At 46.7% G+C, this 15,953-nt stretch overlaps 1 protein-coding gene across 2 annotated transcripts in view; it reads left to right on the top strand.

Annotated features, from left to right (window-relative positions):
• GAS2L3 (growth arrest specific 2 like 3) overlaps positions 1-15,953 on the top strand; it is a 111,532-nt gene that overhangs the window by 70,535 nt on the left and 25,044 nt on the right. The window lies entirely within an intron of this gene.

The following is a 15,953-nucleotide window of genomic DNA, read 5'->3' as shown; positions in this document are numbered from 1 at the left end:
AATACAAAAATTGTATCTTCAACAGGTAGTGGTCAAGGTTCCTCTACTGCAGCAAGGAAAGGGTTATTACTCAACACTGTTTGTGGTTCTGAAACCGGACAGTTCGGTCAGAACCATTTTTAATTTAAAATCCCTGAACCTATACTTGAAAAGGTTCAAATTCAAGATGGAATCGCTCAGGGCGGTTATCGCCAGCCTGGAAGGGGGGGATTTTATGGTTTCCCTGGACATAAAGGATGCATACCTTCATGTTCCAATATTTCCTCCTCATCAGGCGTTCCTGAGATTTGCTCTACAAGATTGTCATTACCAATTTCAGACGTTGCCGTTTGGGCTTTCAACGGCCCCAAGGATTTTCACCAAGGTAATGGCGGAAATGATGGTGCTCCTGCGCAAGCGAGGGGTCACAATTATCCCTCTCCTCATAAAAGTGAGATCTCGGGAGAAGTTACTGGACAGCGTGTCTGTCTTTGAAGGTGTTACAGCAACACTGCTGGATTCTCAATATCCCGAAGTCACAGTTGGTTCCTACGACGCGTCTGACCTTCTTGGGCTTGATTCTGGACACAGACCAGAAGAAGGTTTTTCTTCCAATGGAAAAAGCTCAGGAACTCATGACTCTGGTCAGGAACCTATTGAAGCCAAAACAGGTGTCAGTGCATCACGGCACTCGAGTCCTGGGGAAAATGGTGGCATCGTACGAAGCCATTCCCTTCGGCAGGTTCCATGCGAGGACCTTCCAATGGGATCTACTGGACAAGTGGTCCGGGTCACATCTACAAATGAATCAGAGGATCACCCTGTCCCCCAGTTCAAGGGTGTCTCTCCTGTGGTGGCTGCAGAGTGCTCACCTCCTAGAGGGTCGCAGGTTCGGCATTCAGGACTGGATCCTGGGGACCACAGACGCAAGTCTCCGAGGTTGGGGAGCAGTCACACAGGGAAGAAATTTCCAAGGTCTTTGGTCGAGTCTAGAGACTTGTCTCCACATCAACATCCTGGAGTTGAGGGCCATATACAACGCCCTACGTCAAGCGGAGGCATTACTTCGCGACAAACCAGTTCTGATTCAGTCGGACAATGTCACCGCAGTAGCTCATGTAAACCGCCAAGGCGGCACAAGGAGCAGGGTGGCAATGGCGGAAGCCATCAGGTTTCTTCGCTGGGCGGAAAATCATGTAAGCGCACTGTCAGCAGTGTTCATTCCGGGAGTGGACAACTGGGAAGCAGACTTCCTCAGCAGACACGACCTGCATCCGGGAGAGTGGGAACTTCATCAGGAAGTCTTCGCGCAGATCGCAGGTCGGTGGGAACTGCCCCAGATAGACATGATGGCGTCCTGTCTCAACACAAAGTTAAAAAGGTATTGCGCCAGGTCAAGAGATCCTCAGGCGATACCTGTGGACGCCATGGTGACACCGTGGGTGTTTCGGTCAGTCTGTGTTTCCTCCTCTTCCTCTTATACCCAAGGTGTTGAGAATAATAAGACAAAGAAGAGTGAGAACAATCCTCATTGTTCCAGATTGACCACGAAGGACTTGGTATCTGGATCTACAGGAATTGCTCACAGAAGATCCGTGGCCTCTTCGTCTAAGACAGGACCTGCTGCAGCAGGGGCCCTGTCTGTTCCAAAACTTACCGCGGCTCCGTTTGACGGCATGGTGTTTGAACGCCGGATCCTAGCCGAAAAAGGTATTCCGGATGAGGTCATTACTACGCTAATAAAGGCTAGGAAGGACGTGACATCAAAACCTTATCACCGAATATGGAGAAAATATGTTTCTTGGTGTGAGGCCAGGAATGCTCCTACGGGGGAATTCCATCTGGGTCGTCTCCTTCACTTCCTGCAAACTGGAGTGAATTTGGGCCTAAAATTAGGCTCCATTAAAGTTCAGATTTCGGCCTTATCCATTTTCTTGCAAAAGGAATTGGCCTCTCTACCTGAAGTACAGACTGTTGTAAAGGGAGTACTGCATATTCAGCCTCCTTTTGTACCTCCGGTGGCGCCTTGGGACCTTAACGTGGTGTTAAGTTTCCTTAAGTCACATTGGTTTGAACCACTCAAAACGGTGGAGTTAAAATATCTTACTTGGAAGGTGGTCATGTTGTTAGCCTTGGCTTCGGCTAGGCGAGTTTCGGAATTGGCGGCTTTATCACATAAAAGCCCCTATCTGGTTTTCCATATGGATAGAGCGGAATTGCGGACCCGTCCTCAATTCCTACCTAAGGTGGTCTCATCCTTTCATATGAACCAACCTATTGTCGTGCCTGTGGCTACTCGTGACTTGGAGGATTCTGAGTCCCTGGATGTAGTCAGGGCTTTGAAGATTTATGTGACCAGAACGGCTAGAATCAGGAAGACTGAAGCTTTGTTCGTTCTGTATGCGGCCAACAAGGTTGGCGCTCCTGCTTCAAAGCAGACTATTGCTCGCTGGATCTGTAACACGATTCAGCAGGCGCATTCTACGGCAGGATTGCCGTTACCGAAATCGGTTAAGGCCAACTCCACTAGGAAAGTGGGCTCTTCTTGGGCGGCTGCCCGAGGGGTCTCGGCACTACAGCTGTGTCGAGCTGCTACTTGGTCGGGGTCAAACACCTTTGCAAAGTTTTATAAGTTTGATACCCTGGCTGAGGAGGACCTCATGTTTGCTCAATCGGTGCTGCAGAGTCATCCGCACTCTCCTGCCCGTTTGGGAGCTTTGGTATTATCCCCATGGTCCTTACGGAGTCCCAGCATCCTCTAGGACGTTAGAGAAAATAAGATTTTAGACCTACCGGTAAATCTTTTTCTCGTAGTCTGTAGAGGATGCTGGGCACCCATCCCAAGTGCGGACTACTTCTGCAAGACTTGTATATAGTTATTGCTTACATAAGGGTTATGTTAGAGTTTTTCGGTGGAACCGTGGCTATGTTGTTGTTCATACTGTTAACTGGGTAAGTTTATCACAAGTTATATGGTGTGGCTGGTATGGATCTCGCCCTTAGATTTACAAAAATCCTTCCTCGTACTGTCCATGTCCTCTGGGCACAGTTTCCCTAACTGAGGTCTGGAGGAGGGGCATAGAGGGAGGAGCCAGTGCACACCCAGAGTCCAAAGCTTTCTTAAAGTGCCCTATCTCCTGCGGAGCCCGTCTAATCCCCATGGTCCTTACGGAGTCCCAGCATCCTCTACGGACTACGAGAAATAGATTTACCGGTAAGTAAAATCTTATTTTGTGTGCTGATTAGATTGCGTCTGCTCTGTCTGGTCTATAGAGGTGCTGATAGAGCCCGGAGGTAAACAGGAAAAAAGGTATTTAAAAGTCTGTAATTTTGGAGCTAAGAGCGTACACAAAGCGTACCAATAGTTTGCAGACACTCCCATACATTGTTGCCATATGGTAGTAATCATTCTTAAACCTGTGTGAAATCGGATACATTTGTTTGCTATATAGATAAATTTGAAATGAATGTATTTAAGGGAGTAATTATAAGAAAACACAAAACGCAGTTCTGGCCCAGTCGTAAAGGGTTATACGGAACAAGTGTGGGGTGTATTAAGTGAGTAATTATAGTTTGTATTGCTTACATTTATAGATTGTGTGATTTGTTTTATTGCGGACGCATGTTTGTACACGTGGTCAGGACAAAGTACAGGAGAGCGCTCGTAGTGTAAAAGGCACGCTGGTCGCGTGTTTACGCAAGGTTGCGTAGGAATACGGATGCTAAGTACAAAGGACACGATATTTGTTCAATTAAGGTGGGATAGTAGACATTTAATACAATAGCACATAACTATCCGGTTTCAAAAGCAGGTTACTCTAAATTTAGTTTAAAAACTGTAATCACCTCTGGAAAAAAGCTGCTGACCTAAAGGGAGTAAAAATTTTCTGTACAGAAAAAAACAAGGTATATTTGAGTGAGTGAAAGCGCGGTGAGAGGATTTGAACCCCGGAAATTCGGGTCCCATGGGTACACCAAGTGAGTGGAGACTTGGTGGTGTGAGGCGGCTGACTCACGTTAATAAAGGTATAGGTAATACGCAAATTGTGAGGAGATTTGTAGAGGAGCGTGATATAGGATTGTGCAGAAGTATAGAAATTGTGAATTGAAGTTTAAAGGTTTTGTATCACGCTCCGGCTGAGGTTTCGCAGCTTGTGATTCGATTTCAGTGGTCGTAGGGCGGAGAGGTAACAAATACCTATACGCTGTGCGATTGGACCGCATGTTTGTGGGTGCGATACATAGCGCAACTTGATACCCCTTTTACGAGCTTTTGCGTAAAATCGCGGTATCATTATCGCTGTGTAGAGCATACGCAAGCGTGATTTGTGTAAGTCAAAAAGGAAAGTTTTCGCTGGTCTCTCTCAGGAAAATCTTCAGCGGCGGATATTCGTTGGAAGAGGTAAGTCACTCCTAAAAACTTCCAGTGAATAGAAGCCAGTTAAAGCCTCACTAGGTACGCGGTGGTCACTATTGGAGTGAGTCGTGGTACGTCAGCGGAGAAGGAGCGAGTGAAAGCGCTATGTGTCTTTCACCGTCTTTGTGGTGTGCATTGGGGATTGCATTTATTGGCAAAAAGTCCGCAATGGGATCCAATTGCACAAGCAGTGGGCGTTTGGTAGCTAGGGTTCAGGCAGAAGAGTTGGGATCGAGAAGGTCAGAATTGCGGCCGAGATGGTCAGCAAGGTTTATTATGTGTGTAAAATATGGTTCACACACTGAGGCTTTTTGCAATGAGTGGGTACGTATGACTGCGGAAGATGGGGCCCCATTCCCAAAGATGGGTAGCTTTGAATCAGAGGTGTTACAGAACATAAGGATTAAAGTATGTCTAATTAAATCCAGAAAACAAAGGGTCAGACATACAAATTGTTTAAACCTGTGGCAGCAAGAGGGGGAGATGCAAAAGGAACTGGCTTGCACAGCAAGTTCCAAATCTAGTGGGAAAGCAATTGCAAGCGCTCCACCACCACCACCATATATTGATGGTGAGAAATTGGCTACTAGCAATGGTGCATCGGTAAAGGATAGGAAAATGATTGATAAATGTGTTAACCCTAACCTTAACCCTTGCCAGTTGTATCCCGTTCTAAATTTTCCCCAGGATTGTGAGCAGGAGGATGAGCCCAGCATGATATCGGCACTCTCTAGCAGCCACCATACAGGACACCCAGGAGGGCACGGCCCAACCACCAAGAGTTGTAGCAAGGCCCCCTAGCGGAGGGATAAGTGAGGTTGTGTCCACAGGTAAGTACGGCACCATACACTATGCAGAGACAATAGCTCCTCACATTATAGAGTCAAGCCAGGATGATGTAGTTGAATTAAATCCTGTCAGGGTGATTGCAGTTCCCAACGGGAAAACTGACACTCAGGGGGTGACTCCCATCAGGAACATTGCCATGCATTGTCCCTGGTCCCGGACAGTGTTAAGGTCAATTATGTCAGAATTTCCCAATCCCCGGAAAGATCTAGTCGGATGCCAGAGATTCATTGAAGAGTTAGGTAACGCCCACGAGCCCACAAATAAAGATTGGCGAACAGTGCTACGGGTGTGTTTACCCTTAAATATTGACATCCTGAAATTCATAACTGATTGTAAGTTAGATGCAGAGGTACCTCTCACTGATGAATACAATCAGGAGAATGTACGGCAAATCAACCTGCAATTAGTAGTGTATTTCCCTACTATTGTTAAATGGAATAAAATCTTCTCCATAAGACAAAAAGAAGGTGAAATAATGCACTTCACAGGGAGGTAGCTGTTTCTGTGTTAATGGATGGGTTAAAGGAGGCACTGAGAACAAGGGTGCAAACCTCTCTACCTAATTGGAGAGGTATCTCGGTGGCTGCGTTGAGAGAGTCTGCTGTCGAGCACGATCGGAACATCAGTAAGCACAGGGAGTCGCAAGGGGGGGATAAGCTGATGACGGTGAGTACTGTATACAGGCTCTTACAGGAAAACCCCAGAACCCTGATGGTAAGTCACGGTCAATAGTATGCTTCTATTGTAATAAGGAAGGACATTTTGCAAGGGACTCTGGGAATAAAGGGACACATAACGTATACAGACCCCCTAGACCTGAATACGAGCCATACTACAATTCACATAATTGGGATCAGGGACCATATAGGAGAGATTATGAGCCACATAGAGGGGAAACAAGGAGGTACCCACCAAGGAGGGACTGGCAGGCCTCCGAAAAATCACGGCTACCCCCCTCACATATTGTAGCTGCCAATGCGCTGCGGGAGGGTCCCACTACACAATAGGGGTTGGGCCACACCTGTAGTCTGCAGCCAGTGAAGTTGATTGCTAGCCTTGGTAGTGAACCTGAGGTCATGGTTGATGTAGCTGGTGTACCATTACCTTTCCTTGTAGATACAGGGGTGGCCAGATCAGTGTTGAATTCCACATCAGGTGTAAAGACCACGGGTAAAACTATTTCGGCAATGGGAGTAACAGGAACGGTGCAACAATACCCTTTGAGTAGACCTGCAGAGATTACGATGGGGCCCTTGCAAACCAAACCTTCTTTCCTGTTGGCTTCATCGGCTCCGACTAATCTACTCTGCAGAGACTTATTGTGTAAAATGCGGTGTGTCATATACTGTACTCCTGAGGGTGTCTTCTTGGATATACCGGAGAACCACGCTGAAGATGTGCAAGATATACTAGACACCCCTCAAAGGCTAATGTCGCATTCTACTGTTCTAGATACGTGTCCATCAAAGGTAGAGGAAATGATCTCACAAATACCGGGTTCCCTTTGGACCAAAGATGGACAGGACACTGGATTGATGGCGAATGTAGCTCCAGTAGCAGTAAAAGTAAAAGATGGTATGATAGCTCCAAAAATCCCTCAGTATCCTCTGAAGCCAGAGGTAGAATTAGGAGTGTACCCCGTCATAGAGCGGCTGCTACAGCAGGGCATCCTAGTCAGGACGTCCAGCACCGCCAATAGTCCCATCTTCCCTGTGAAAAAGAGTGGGGGGAGGGGTTACAGGCTAGTGCAGGATCTAAGGAGGATAAACAAAATAGTTGAGAGCCAATTCCCCGTAGTGCCCAATCCAGCTGTCATCCTCATGCAAATTCCCTCTACAGCAAAATTCTTCACGGTCATTGACCTCTGTTCTGCTTTCTTTTCTGTCCCTCTTCACCCTGACAGCCAATACCTTTGCCTTTACGTACAGGAGAGTACAGTACACCTGGGCTCGTCTCCCCCAAGGTTTCATTGACAGCCCAAATATTTTCTCCCAGGTCTTACATGACTGTTTACAATCCTTTCAGCCTGAGAGTGGATCAGTGCTAATACAGTATGTCGATGACTTACTGTTGTGTTCTGACTCACTTGAATCGTCCTTGAAAGATACGAAACAGCTTCTGTTTCATCTTTCCCATACAGGACACAAGGTTTCAATGGATAAGTTGCAGTTGTGCCAGACCAGGGTCAAATATTTGGGACATTGCTTGACACAAGGACTTAGACACCTCACTGCTGATAGAATACAGGCGATTCGCAACATGACTCTGCCACAAACTCAGCAACAGACCCGCACTTTCCTTGGAATGTGTGGGTACTGTCAAAACTGGATTCCAAGATTCTCTATACTGGCTTTACCTTTGCAAGAAATGGTCTCTTCGGACAAACCGGAACGGATCTCTCACACAGATGAGTCTGAACTGGCGTTTGAGAGACTCAAACAGTGTCTATCGCAAGCACCTGCATTAGATATGCCAGATTATGAGAAGCCCTTCGAATTGTACAGTACTGAAAGTGCTGGCTTGCGCGGCAGGAGTTTTAACACAGAGGCATGGCGATGCCAGCAGACCGGTAGCTTACTATAGTGCACAGTTGGACACTCCCCACTTGCTTGTGAAGTGTTGCAGCAATAGCTTTGCTGGTAAGTAAAAGCGAGGACGTAGTGTTAGGACACGACTTGACCATCCATACACCTCATGCAGTATCAGCCTTACTAAACTCCGCCCAAACCAGACATGTCTCATCTGCTCGGTTTACAAAGTGGGAATCATCACTGATGGCCCCTGTAAACATCACCATTAAGAGATGCAGCTCACTAAATCCTGCAACTTGCTTGCCAAGTGTGCCTGGACAGGCACAAAGGGTGGAGGATGAGAATGATGGTGAAGGAGGATTTAGTGCAGATACTGATACGCATGATTGTATGGAATACCTGAACCAAACTTTCACTGCGAGACCTGACATCCGTGACAACCCACTGGAAGGAGTAGACTTTACCTTCTACATTGACGGTAGTTGCCATAAACAGACGGAATCGGGAGACTTGTGCACCGGATATGCAGTTGTAGATGACGAAGGTATCGTAGAAGCTGAACCCCTTGGCCCACCGCACTCAGCACAAGTTGCTGAGCTGGTCGCCCTAACCAGAGCATGTGAATTGGCCAAAGGTATGTCAGCTAATATATACACAGACTCTAGATACGCTTTTGGAGTGGTGCATGATTTTGGGGCCCTGTGGCGCCTCAGAAGTTTCATGACGGCAGCTGGCACACCTGTAGCGCATGCGTCCCACATCAAAAGGCTTTTGACAGCAATACAGGAACCAGACAGAGTGGCTGTTATCAAGTGCAAAGCACACACTTACAACCAAGACCCAATTTCACTTGGTAACAGCCGGGCAGACGAAGCTGCTAAATCAGCAGCAAGCACCCTCACACAGACGAACATCACATAACTGATGACATTTAACACGGTCAACACACGACAGCTAATTGAAATGCAAAATTTGTGTTCCCTACAGGAAAAGGCGGTCTGGAAATCGAAGGGGTATGGTCAGGAGTCCTCCGGACTTTGGACAGGTGGACACGGTAAGCCAGTGGCCCCCAGAGCATATCTTCTAAGTCTAGCTGAGGCGGCACACGGTCTGACTCATCTGGGCAAAGAGGGTATGTGCAAACTGGTAAGAGCCTACTGGTGTGTGCCAGGATTCTCTTCTCATGCAGGTAAGAGAGCAATGACATGTTGTACTTGCTTGAGGAAGAATATTGGGAAGACAATACCAACAGAGCCATCCCATATCCCTCCGACAGACTGAACTTTTCAGGTAATACAAATCGACTTCATACAGTTACCACCCTGTAGGAATTTGAAATGCGTAAGTATGTATCGATGTGTTTTCCAACTTGGTAGAAGCGTTCCCTGCTGCCACAAATACTGCTACGTTCACTGCAAAGAAAATTGTGCAGGAATTTGTGTGTAGATATGGTATCCTTAGAATGATTGAAAGTGATCGACTTAACCTATAAAATGGGTACCCCTTTCAGGTCATGTGCAAACTGATGGGAATTAATAGCAAGCTGCATACTCCGTACCGGCCACAGGCGAGTGCAAAGGTAGAGAGAGTGAACAGCACTATTAAGAACAAGCTGAGCAAAGTGATGGCTGAAACTGGATTGCTGTGGCCAGAAGCTTTGCCACTAGTGTTGTACAGCATCAGAACCACTCCCAGGTCTCCGCTTAACTTATCACCCTTTGAAATTCTTTTTGGTCGACAACCTCATGTAATGATAGACCCCCAGGATGATTTGAAATGCAATAATGAAATAACTGTGAAATATTTGGTTGGGATGAGCCAGCAGCTGAGAAATCAACAAAGAAATCTGAAGCTGGTGATTCCTGACCTACCGCACAGTAATTGTCATGACATTGGGCCTGGGTATGCTGTGATGATTCAAAATTTCTTACGCTCAGGTTTTCTCATAGACGGGTGGGAAGGACCATACCAAGTCTTGTTAACCAGCACGACAGCACTAAAGGTCGCCGAAAGAGAGACTTGGGTCCACTTGTCCCACTGCAAGAAGGTCGCTGACCTGGAGAGAACTCGTGACCAAGAGCAAGGTAAAGAGAACCTCGTATCACTAGAGTGTTTGTTCCGGGAAAGTTGAGAGGCTGGACTGTTGAAAGGCACCTGAGCACGGAGAGCAACAAGATCTAGAACGGTTGTCGCACCATTTTCTCTTTTCACTCCCTCCCTCCCCCCGCCCCCCCTATCCCCCTGTATGTTACTTTCTTTTCTCCTCCTTATTTTCCTTCTTTCCCCTAACGAAATGGATCTAACACAAGAGACTGCGTTTCGGGTTCTACTATTAATTCTGTTTTTGATCAGGACAATTTGTTTTGGTGAGGGTCCCAGAGAGGTCTAGCAGGGATCTGGAATGGGTTCTGATGGCGAGTATGAATTTGTAGGATCTCAGGAGCAGCACATCACTCGAGTAAAGGCTGGTATCAGTAAGCGCTCTGGTAGTCATGGAGCTCGGAGGCAATGTGAAGGGTTATTGTCTGATGAATATTGTAGGAATTGTGAGAATCTAGTTGAAGATGGGTGCATCTAGAAATGTCAGTCCAACATTAATATCGACATAGACCGACATCCGTTGAGTGATTACCACTCACTAGTGGGTAAGGTCTTAAACCAGACAGAATGTTGGGTGTGCTCACAGGTACCTCAAGGACAGAGTAAGTCAGGATTAGTATCATACCCTTTAACAATAGATGAGGTACTCTAATTACGGGGTGGGATACCGGTGGACAAGAAATTCAATATCTCTAGGCCCCCTAGCTTGAAGCTCCACCAGTACAACATAGATAGGTCCCTGTTGTGTTTCAATATTTCCAATTACCGGAAATTGGGAAGTGACTTGGATTAACCAGACAATGGGGTATATGCAATTGCAGAATTCAACAGTTTTTAAATTCGACACAATTCGACAGGACACCCTCCCGCCAGGACCCGAATTCGACATATTCAATAAAAAACGAATTCGACAGTCCTGCTGTCGAAAAACGGACCAATTGACGATTGTGTGCATCCTGGATTCGACTTCATGGACGGCACAAAAGTGTTTAAAAAGTCAAGAAAAAAAATGCGTGGGGTCCCCCCTCCTAAGTTCCTGGTTCCCGGTCCTGGTTGTAAAAATACGGGGGGGGGGGGGGGGAATGACAGGGGATCCCCCGTATTTTCACAACCAGCACCGGGCTCTGCGTCCAGTCCTGGTGCCAAAAATACGGGGGACAAAAAATTTAGGGGTCCCCTGTATTTTTAACACCAGCACCGGGCTCCACTAGTCAGAGAGATAATACCACAGCCGGGGGACACTTTCTATCGGTCCCTGCGGCCGTGGCATTAAATCACTAACTAGTCACCCCTGGCCGGGGTACCCTGGAGGAGTGGGGACCCCTTAAATCAAGGGGTCCCCCCCCCCCCCCCCCCCTCCAGCCACCCAAGGGCCAGGGGTGAAGCCCAAGGCTGTGTGTGTGTGTGTGTGTGTCCCCCCCCCCCCCCCCCCCCCCCCCCCATCCAAGGGCTGCGGATGGGAGGCCGATAGCCAAGTGACAAAAAGAGAATATTGTTTTTTGTAGCAGAACTACAAGTCCCAGCAAGCCTCCCCCGCAAGATGGTACTTGGAGAACCACAAGTACCAGCATGGGGGGGGGGGAAACGGGCCCGCTGGTACCTGTAGTTCTACTGCAAAAAAAATACCCAAATAAAAACAATAACAGACACGTGAAAGTAAAACTTTATTACGTATATGCACACACATACTTACCTATGTTGACACGCCGACTCTGTCCCCTTCTCCACGTAGAATCCACGGTGTACCTGTAAATAAATATATACTCTCAAAAATCCATTGTAGATCTGTCCTCTTCTTGTTTGTTATCCACGGACTTGGCAAAATAATAAAACGCAAAACCCGGACCACGCACTGAAAGGGGTCCCATGTTTACACATGGGACACCTTTCCCCGACTGCGGAGACCCCCCTGTGACTCCTGTCACAGAGGGTCCCTTCAGCCAATCAGGGAGCGCCACGTCGTGGCACTCTCCTGATTGGCTGTGCGCGTCTGAGCTGTCAGGCGGCGCATAGCGCTATGCCATTCCATTATATTCAATGGTGGGAACTTTGCATCAGCGGTTGAGGTTACTCTCGGTCAACCGCTGACCGCAAAGTTCCCACCATTGACTATAATGGAGCGGGATAGTGCTATGCGCCGCCTGACAGCTCAGACGCGCACAGCCATTCAGGAGAGTGCCACGACGTGGCGCTCCCTGATTTGCTGAAGGGACCCTCTGTGACAGGAGACACGGGGGGTCTCCGCAGTTGGGGAAAGGGGTCCCATGTGTAAACATGGGACCCCTTTCAGTGCGTGGTCCGGGTTTTGCGTTTTATTATTTTGCCAAGTCCGTGGATTACAAACAAGAAGAGGACAGATCTACACTGGATTTTTGTGAGTATAATTTTATTTACAGGTAACCCATGGATTCTACTGGTGAAGGGTACCGAGTCGGTGTGTCAACATAGGTAAGTATGTGTGTGTCGGTGTGCATGTATGTAATAAAGTTGTACTATCACGGTGTGTGTGTGTGTGTTCTGTTTTTATTCGGGTATTTTTTTTGCAGTAGAACTACAGGTACCAGCGGGCCCGTCTCTCCCCCCCCCCCCCCCCCCCCCCCCGCATGCTGGTACTTGTGGTTCTCCAATTACCAGCTTGCGGGGGAGGCTTGCAGGGACTTGTAGTTCTGCTACAAAAAACAATATTCTTTCTTTTTGTCACATGGTTATCAGCCTCCCATCCGCAGCCCTTGGATGGGAGGGGGACAGCCTCGGGCTTCACCCCTGGCCCTTGGGTGGCTGGAGGGGGGGGACACCTTGATTTAAGGGGTCCCCACCCCTCCAGGGTTTCCCGGCCACGGGTGACTAGTTAGTGATTTAATGCCACGGCCGCAGGGACTGATATAAAAGTGTCCCTCGGTTGTGGCATTATCTCTCTAACTAGTGGTGCCCGGTGCTGGTGTTAAAAATACAGGGGACCCCTACGTTGTCCCCCATATTTTTGGCACCAGGACCGGACGCAGAGCCCGGTGCTGGTTGTGAAAATACGGGGGATCCCTTGTCATTCCCCCCCCCCCCCCTCCCTGTATTTTTACAACCAGGACCGGCTCAAAGAGCCCGAGGCTGGTTATGCTTAGGAGGGGGGACCCCACGCATTTTTTTTTTCATGATTTTTAACCCATTCCCACTGAAAAACATGCTCTGACTTCTTCATATTATTTTAGTCAGTAAAAATAAAAAAAAAATTATTTAAAAATATATATTAAATAATACTTGTGGCTCCTAATAGACAATCCAAGTAGATAATCTCTTCTAATATTAATAGATATGCTATTAGCAATAAAAAACAAAACAAAAAACATGTTTTTAAATTTTTTTATTAGATCCCGCCAGCAAAATGAGGCGGACTGAAATTGACGAAATGACTGTCGAAAAGCACTGTTGTCGAATCGACATTCTAAAATTTAATATACTTTTGTCGAAAAGCCGCATTTTTACCATTGCAGACATGTCGAATTTGACAACTGTCAAATTGCAAAAAGTCGAATTTGAAACGGATGTTTTTTTTGTCAAAGTACTGTATTGCATTGTCGAATCATTTTTTTGTGTCGAAAGTGCCCCGTTTTTCGACATTTGTGGCAATTCGACCGCAATTGCATATACCCCAATGACTTTTTCACACAGAGCTGATAGGATTCCTATTGACTCTGAACTTGTACGCCTGATAGCCAACAGTGGGAGGTAATTTCGGTATAGGTATACACGTGGAAGCAAGACCATGTGGGTTGGAAAAGTATCGTCAGGGTATTGTGCCCATATCATCCAGCCCGATACTTGTACTGAGCAAATGAGAGAACTAGGGATTGGTTTCTTTACCTGGAAAGTTTGCAACATGGTGATATTACATTTTGTCCCCTATCATCTCCCAGATGATGCCTATTTCATATGTGGGAGGAAAGCGTACAAGTGGCTTGCTCCGAGCTCTGAGGGATTGTGTTATATTGGGAGAGTACTACCGGAGGTCATAACCATAACCCATGAAAAAATGAAAGACGTTCACCGCAGCGCTCAGACTCCTTATACTCATACTTACTATGAACACATCATCAAGAGACACCTCATAGATAGGGCAGAACACGCAGCCTTGATTTGACCCATGAATCCTCCGGCATTCAGTTCCTTCTCGCATTAGATATCACCCGTACTGCCAGAGGAACTATAAATTATAGGTACATCCATGCGCTAGCGAACTTGATAGACAATATCACCGAGATATATGATGACACCTTCAGGTATACGGGAAGCGAGTTACAAGCCTACAAGAAGGAACTGATCCAGCACAGGATGGTCCTTAATTATGTTACAGCCGTGACAGGTGGGTACTGTGTTACTCTGGCAACTCAATATGGTGTGAAGTGCTGTACATATATTACAAACAGCACTGACGACCCCACGGAGATCATCAATCAGAAGATGGACGAGATCTTACAGTTGAAGTGGGAGTTCAGGAGGAAGCACAACCTTACCTTAGCAACTGTGGGTAATGAACTGACCGGCTGGGTCTCATGGTTGAACCCGCGCAAATGGTTCTCGGAGTTAGGAGATTGGGCTCAAAATGTCATTATGAGTGTGGGGAAGTTTCTCCTTTGTATCCTGGGAGTCATCATAATTATTGGTCTGATATTCAGGTGTGTTCGAATTCTAACGCGGCGCAAGCGCATCACAAATTTGATGAGTCTAAGGAGCGAGGGCGCTGTTACAGCAGCAGACTTAATTTATGACCCCTCAATAGAAACTGTGATATGATAAGGATTGTAAAAATGAATTTCATGGCCTGTTTCTTTCACCCCTTTTTCTCTGTCTCCCCCTCTGCCCAGATACATCCAACCGGTAAAGACGTCAACCCTACCAAAAATGTTTGTGAATGTATTTTTTTTATATATGTGTCTTCTATTCATTTCTGCAACCTCCAGTTAATGACACACATAGTCGACAGGTGATATCCACATATACTAGCACTCACATATGTTCCTCCTCCATGTATCATCAACTAAATGTGCACCCCATTTGTTGGAATAAGAAGCCGAAAAGAGCTTGGTAGTGTTTGTTTGCCCGTTTACAGACCCTTAATACGGTATGAGAAGGATTTAATGTATACTTCGCAATACCTCGAAGCTTATTTAGAACATATACAGCATGATGATACATGCCCCTCAGACATTGATTCATACATACATGCTTTTTACTATCCCACTAGGTCATACATTTCCCACCTACAACTCTCCCCCGATCATCCAAGCTTCTGTATATATTGTATAGGTAATATTTTTTGTTTATTGATTAGTTAGTGGCAGTTATTGATGACTGCCAAAGGGTGGACTGTCGAAGTTGAAAAATATTGCAGTACACACCACGTACAAACTACACACAGATGGCCTCCGTGCGCGTACTTGCTCTGACGTGCGTGCGCGTATTCGCAATTTGCGTATGGTCGCTCCTGCGGTCCTGCATATTAGCGCGTGGTATGAGTAATTACGGTAGTGTTTGTAATCGCATGGAAAAGCCATAAAAACACATTACATATTTAATCCAAATAGTGCACAATGTACACATAGTCTCCCTGCACCACACCAGTGAGTTACACCTGTTTAAGTGGTATAAGAACAAAGGGATTTACCTTTACAGGACAGGAGGGGACAGAACTAGGTTATAAGGAGGTGTTTGGTATCCAGCTGTAGGGTATTTTAAGAGCAATATTCCGGTGTTAGTTTGCAGAAGATCGCACGCTCCTGTGAATAGTTATGCGCAGGAGCAGAATATAAATATTTACTGTACACTTGATATGCGGCGGGAACCCAGAGGAGACCATCTGCAAGTGCACCTGGTACAGACATCGCCCACCTATTCAAACTGACCTATGACCTCTCCTGTACTGTAAATGACCATCCCTGTGTCCAATGGATAAAGAGATTACAGTTCCCATTGTTAGGTTTTGGACAAATGTATAAATAGCCAGCTGCAGGCCAGGTCACTCTCTCAATCTCTGAAGATCATCAACCTTGATGATTGAGGACCAGACCGGGAAGCGCAGGCGAAAC

The sequence above is a fragment of the Pseudophryne corroboree genome, chromosome 6 (assembly GCF_028390025.1).
Source record: "Pseudophryne corroboree isolate aPseCor3 chromosome 6, aPseCor3.hap2, whole genome shotgun sequence".
Lineage (NCBI taxonomy): Eukaryota > Metazoa > Chordata > Amphibia > Anura > Myobatrachidae > Pseudophryne > Pseudophryne corroboree.
Note: the sequence above shows the minus strand (reverse complement) of the source record. Positions and strands in the feature narration are given on the sequence as shown.